Source organism: Carlito syrichta, unplaced genomic scaffold, assembly GCF_000164805.1.
Source record: "Carlito syrichta isolate Samal-C Ts95f unplaced genomic scaffold, Tarsius_syrichta-2.0.1 Scaffold303336, whole genome shotgun sequence".
In the NCBI taxonomy this organism is placed as follows: domain Eukaryota; kingdom Metazoa; phylum Chordata; class Mammalia; order Primates; family Tarsiidae; genus Carlito; species Carlito syrichta.
In genome coordinates this window covers 171,524-177,068 of record NW_007247432.1, presented here as the reverse complement: position 1 = coordinate 177,068, position 5,545 = coordinate 171,524, and positions in this window count along the sequence as shown.

The window sequence follows — 5,545 nt, the reverse complement described above, 5'->3', positions numbered from 1 at the left end:
CGGCGCGGGGCCGGGGCCTCTCCAGCGCCCACCGCTCCGTGCGACAGGCGAGAAGCAGTCGACGGCGGAGAGGGGGCCGGGGAGAGGGGTCTCCGCGCGGAGAGAGTTTTGGAAAAGAATGCAGAGGCCGCCGACCCGCAGGGCAGCCTGGGAAAGGTAGTTCGGAGTGGGCGGGCGGCTGGACTACAACTCCCAGGATGCCCCTGGGTGAGCAGGCGAGGCCGCCGCCGTGGCCTCCGCAGCCTCGGAGCTGGTTCGAGAGGTGGTGCATCTGTGAGGACTCGGTAATTTAAACACATCCGGGAAAGAAACTGCCGACGACCAGGGTTCCCCCCGCAGTATGTTCTGGAGCCATCTTATTTGCGACCTGGCCTCCTGGCACAAGGGATTCTGGGGGCTGTGGTTTCCGAACTCACCGAGCTGACACCTGAAGGACGCGGCTTAACCGCTCAGCCCCGAGCGTGTCCTGCGGGGCCTCCCGACGTCACCTGGGCAGAAGTGGCGGAGAGAGCGAGCGGTCAGGGACATCTCGCTGGCAGCTGCATCAGGCCACTCCGGAATGCCAGCCCTAAAATAAATAAAGCGGGTGCCCTTCCGCCCCAGCCGCAAAAGCTGCCTCTGCTTCCAGACGTTATTGCGGTCCGGCTCTGCGGTCAGCTCCGAGCTGGGCGCCGGGAGGACTCTGGGGCAGTGACTCGTCTGGGAGTGTACAGGCCGGAGTCAAACCGAGAGACTGCTAAACGTGGTGTACAGGGCAGATCCCAGGATGCCAGAGACCCAGCGCGTTGGCTTGACCTCAAACGTCGGGGCTCCTCAACCCGCGCTGGCCCTTCATCCTTCCACCTCTGCTGACCCTGTGGATGGACCACATCTTCCCTCACCCCCTTCCACACATGAGCCCTAGGCTGACCTGTTATTTCGTCTGAGTGCCTAGGGTGGGGGTGAGCTATGTGATTTTCATCTGCCAAACGCAGATTAGGAAGGCCAGTTGGTACCCTTTTCCGTCCCTAGATTTCCTGGTAAATGATGCTGAGGGAAGTGCCAAATCCCTAGGGGAAAAAAAATCCGTGATTTTTGTAGGTTATTTTTCACCTCCACCCGCTCTCCCCTCTCTCTAACGCTGCACAGCCCTCTTGGCTTGTAATTCGTCCCAGAATTTTTTTCAGCAAGCATTTGGGGAGAGTAGAGAAGGGTGCCCCCGGGGAGGAGGAGGTGGAATGGTTCTTGGTGTCTCTAACCGGAATATTGAGCCGCGCTGTGACTGGGCTAACAGTGGCCTTTGCTGTGGCTGCTTGCTACTGTACTGCTTCTTGTTTCTTTGTAATTAAGCTCCCTGTAGAGATAGCATCTTCTCTTCCGGAGAGAGTCAGTGTTGTCACCTCAGTTCACAAATTCATGCAGCCACCTCCAGGGTGAAATGCAGCAACTATTAAAACTTTCAAAGCAAGCTCACGAAGGCATGTTCTCTGCACTTTCCTTAAAAGGCCAGATTTTTGTCTAAGGAAGTTTGGATAGAATAGACCTTAAAATAGATGAGGAAGCTCATTTGGAATTAGACTCATTGACTCCCGTTTTTCTCAGCACATATTGGTCTTAACTGACTTTTCTAAAGAAGCTCTGTTAGGGCCTAAAATCTGTTGCTATATCAGTTTTTACTCTTCTAGACTTTCCTGGTACCAGAGTAGGCCAGGCTTACACAAATCTTACTTTAGAGGTACAGAAACTTCCAGTAGACTTAAGGTAGCCAACGTGTATATAGTGAACACTCATCTGGACATTCTGATCAGAATCTGAGGGGAAAGGTTTAAAAACAAACAAAAGGTCAATCGTGGTGGCTTATGACTGTAATCTCAACATTTTGGGAGGCCAAGGTGGGAGAATTGCTTGAGCCCAGGAGTCTGAGACCAGCCTGGGCAACATAGCAAGACTTCATCTCTACGAAAAATAAAAAAATTAGCCGGACATGGTGGTGCATGCTTGTAGTCCCCGCTACTCTGGAGGCTAAGGTGAAAGGATCACCTGAGCCTGGGAGGTCAAGGCTGTGGTGAGCCATGCTTGTGTCAACTGCATTCCAGCCTGGGTGACAGTAAAACCCTGTCTCAAAAACAAACAAAAAACAGATGACTAGATTCCTTGCTTTTAATTCTCTCAAAGACTCATAGCAATTATAATAGTAAATCCACAGTTTTTCTTGCTTCACGTTTGTTATTTAATCCTCACAATAACCCTATGAAATAAAATACTATTATTTATACAGGTAGAAAATTGAAGCACAGAGATAAATGACTTGCCCAGTCACACAGTAAATGGCAAAGCTAGGATACAAATCTGAATGTTTCGGCTCCAGAGCCAGTTATTACCTGGCTGTACTAAACTGTCTACTTAAGCAAACAGTAACAGATTAAAAGACTTGCGAATAGTTAGAAACATATCAACAAGCAGCATAGAACCAGGAGACAGGAAACCTCTGCCACTTCATGGCTGTCACCCTCAACCACTAGATCTCTAGGCTTGTTTCCTCAGCCATAAAACAAGAACTCTCTTACAAGTCTTAGAATTTTCTAGTTCCTGAGTACAAAACAATCAACAGATCAACCATTATAATCTCAAAACTCCTGCCACACTTACTCTGTATAATTTGCCCCACCCTGCCTTGTATTCCTATTCAGCTTTTCACGTGTATTGCTACCTCAACCAAGTACCTCACAGTTAGGGAACAGTCTTCTGTTCATCTCCTTTAACATCCAAAACAATCATTTATGTAGAGTGTGTTCTTACCAGTACTTAAATAAACTAAATAATTGACTTGAACTGTAACAAAAGAAAGCAATTTGATTAAGGTGGAAAGACTGATTTGAAGTATTCTAGATTAGGTGAGTTTTTGAACTAGATATAGGAGAGACTATGGATAAATACCCAATTAAAGGGAGTGGGAAAGAAGCTGACACTATTATTAAAAGAGATCATAAGAATGATGGAATGAGCCGGGCTTGGTGGCTCAGCCTGTAATCCCGCACTTTGGGAGACTGAGGTGAGTGGATTGCCTGAACCCGTGGGTTCGAGAGCCACCCGGGCAACTTGGCGAAACCTCATCTCTACAATATATCAAAAAATCAGCCGGGCGTAGTAGCGCATGCCTGTAATTCCGGCTACTCGGAAGGCTGAGGCAGAAGGATCACCGGAGCCCAGCAGGTTGAGGCTGCGGTGACCGGGAGCGGCCACTGCACTCCAGTCTGGGTGACAGAGTGAGACTCCAACTCAAAAGAAAAAAAGAAAGATGGAATGGACTCTGGCAATAAGATACCCAATTATAAACAAGACCAGGCAAGGGTTAAGTCATGCACCCCTTACACTGAAAGAATAAACTATGTTCTATACTGCCATAAGACTTTTGTCCCTTTCTTGAGCAGCTAAATAAACACTGGCCTGGAGACAAGCAATACTGAAGCAATTGCAGCTCATACCACCAGACACTGACTAACTGGACCCCCACTTCCCTACCCTGTTTCACAAGCCATAACTAGAGCTTGGATTGGACAAGAGACTGATTTCAGTAACTTTTTCCTGGTAAGAAACCACCTATCACGGACTGGTTCTGGCTGGTTCATAGAGGCTGTGAACTGAGTGCCTTTATGTCCTCTGCTTCACCTAACTGTAATGTATTTAATGTTGTCTTCACTCCAAAGTGAACATAGGTATGTAGCATGCATGTTTGCTTACTATGCATGCATGTGTCTCCTTCAGGAATATTCATAGCTCCTATAACTTGTTAAATATGTATACTTTGTCAACCTAGTTGCATAAATTTCTGTTCTACCCTACCCTCCCTCCAAGTGCCTGCTTTCTGCCTCTGCCTGAGGTTACATATTCCAGCCTGTCAAGATAGCCAGCCTGCTGCAACCCTTTCAAGAAATAAAGCTCTCCTCTCCAAATTTACAAACTTGGGATTCTTCCACTAACACTATGTATCCTCCAGATGCCAGTTACTGTATTAGGCACTTAACATATTACCTTGTTTAATCCTCGTGGCTGCATTCCCTACAAAGTGGACACAATTATCTATTTTATCAAAGAAGACACTCCCAATTTTATATTCGAACACTGAAGATTTTGTTAGTAGCAGATGAACATGTATAGTTTGTTAGGTTTGGAGGAAGTGATTTGACCTGTGGTGCAGCTAAATCATGGTACTGTAAACCCTGTTATGGGAAAGGTGTACTGCATCTTTAGATGGAATCAAAGGAAATAGGACCAACATGAATTAAAGATCCTCGGTCTGAGCAATGTAGCAAGCCCCTGTCTCTACAAAAAAACTGAAAAATTGGCCAGGTGTGGTGGCATGTATCTGTAGTCCTAGGTACTTGGAGGATTGCTTGGGCCCAGGAACTAGAAGCTGTAGTGAGCAATGATCACATCATTGCACTCCAGCCTGGATGACTGAACAAGACGTTGTCACAAAAAAATAAAAAAAAGAAAGACTTAAAGACCATAACTAAATCAAGCACTGTGTTGAGCATTTAATCCTATCATTTAACCTTCATGATACACCTATGAGGTGTGCATTACTTTTTTATCAATGCGGAAACAGAGGCTGAGCAGGGTTAGAGTATGTCAACTATTGTTACAGCCTGCAAAGGGCAGAACCAGAATCAGACCAGACTGACCTCAAAACCCACATCGTTTTCACTATGCCATGCAGGCGTTCTATGTTGCTTTTAGCCCAGTGGAACTTGTTAGAAATGCAAATTCTTGGGCCCTAATCAAACCTACTGAAGGGAGGGACAAAGGTAGCTGTTTCTGTTCACACATCTTCCCAGTGATTCTAATACACTGTCAAGTCTGAGAACCACTGTTTAGCAGAAGGGAACTTGTAACAACAATTTCCCTTTTTCCAAAATGAGATTATTTTGGCCTGGTATGGTGGCTCACCTGCTTTGGGAGGCTGAGATGGGAGGATTGCTTGAAGCCAGGAGCCTGGGGAACATTGAATCTCCTGTCTCTTAAAAATAAAAAATTGGCTGGACATGTTGATGTGTAACTGTACTCCTAGCTACTCAAGCTGAGGTGGGAAGATCTCCTGAGTCCAGAAGGTAGAGATTATAGTGACCTGTAATTGTGTCATGCACTCCAGCCTGGGTGACAGAGTGAGATTCTGTCTCTTAAAAAAATGTTTTTTAATGACATTTATTTATGTATTTATTTATTTTAGTTTTAGTTTTTGAGTTGGAGTGTCACTCTGTTGCCCAGACTGGAGGGCAGTGGCATACTCACAGCCACCAGAGCTGTGTGACATGCTGGACTCAACGATCCTTTCACCTCAGCCTTCCAAGTAGTTGGAACTATAGGCACACGTCCCCATGCCCAGCTAATTTTTTTGATTTATTGTAGAGAGGAGGTCTCACCAGATTGCCCAGGCTGGTCACGAAATCCTGGGCTCAAGCAATCCTCTCGCCTCAGCCTCCCAAAGTGCTGGAATTACAGGCTTGAACCACCTTACCCAGCTTTCTAAGACTATTTTAAAATAAATGGAATAACTGGTCCATTT